Here is a 1,379-nt window from a genome sequence, read left to right as displayed (position 1 = left end):
AACTAACACAATTCAACCTAATACTAATACTAATAGCATTGCTCGTTAGACTCAGCGGTGTACTACTTCCTGCAGTCAACAACACCAGCAGGACATTGAATTATCTGGTAATAGCTAACCTGTTTGTCAATATGTCACTTAATATATTCTAAAATTAATGACTAAAGCAAGAATACAAACAAAAGTAAAAGTTATACAGGCAAAAGTTGTAATATTTACTACAACAAATTGAAAATCCGCAGTCTTTTTTTAATTGTTATATTACAGTTCCCTTCAACTTCCTTACACTCATAATAATAATAATAATAATAATAATAATAATAATAATAATAATAATAATAATAATAATAATAATAATAATAATAATAATAATAATAATAATAAATAATGATAATAATAATGATAATAATAATAATAATAATAATATAATAATAATATATAATAATAATAATAATAATAATAATAAATAATAATAATAATAATAATAATAATAATAATAATAATAATAATAATAATAATAATAATAATAATAAATAAATAACAATGTGAAATTGAATGTAAGCTTCAATTTAATATACGAAAACAGATACACCTATACACACTTCTATTCTATTCTTCAATTCCATACAAATAGAGCACCTTTGTTTCTCCATCTATTCAAATTGTCACTAAATGTGTTAATTTAAAATATGGTTGACATTTTTAATATTCTCAAACTTTCTACAAATCCTCTCTAAAGTAGCATTTATACTAACAAATAGAGGTGCCTAAATGAGTCAATAAAATGGAGATAAAGATAAAGGGAGTTAATCTGACTCATGAATGAACAACACAAAACAAAACAAAATTTGTTCATTCATGAGTCAGATTTACTCCCTTTATCTTTATCTCCATAGCATTTATACACCGCTTTACTTCTTTGACACGGGCAATAAATAGATCTGCACTCTAATGATAACTATAAATATCCTTGATTATAAGGTCTTGCAGAAAAAAAAAAAACAATACACATACATATTAATATTATTATAAAACGAAATTGTAATATTAAGGATGTGTAAGAGTGAGAGTAAAAATTGCTGGTAGTTTTTACAAAATTTAGACCAGATAAAAAAAATAATTCTATATAAATATGAAGAGTAAAATGGTAAAATTATTTTGTACAAATAGTTGGAGAGAGAAAATTCTTTAAAAGCAGAGAAAATATAATTTTCTGTATTATCCTTATCAACTGCATGGTGCATTTTAAAACCTATCCCTTCTTGCTCTTCCTCTTGTATGCAACAAATAGCCACATTCTGACATAAACTGACATCATCCATTTAGGCCATGTAATAGTATAAACGATAAAAACAATTGACGGCAGTCCTTATTTTCAT

This window comes from Berghia stephanieae, chromosome 14, assembly GCF_034508935.2.
Source record: "Berghia stephanieae isolate SIO BIC M18660-M18661 chromosome 14, UCSD_Bste_1.3, whole genome shotgun sequence".
NCBI lineage: Eukaryota > Metazoa > Mollusca > Gastropoda > Nudibranchia > Aeolidiidae > Berghia > Berghia stephanieae.
Note: the sequence above shows the minus strand (reverse complement) of the source record.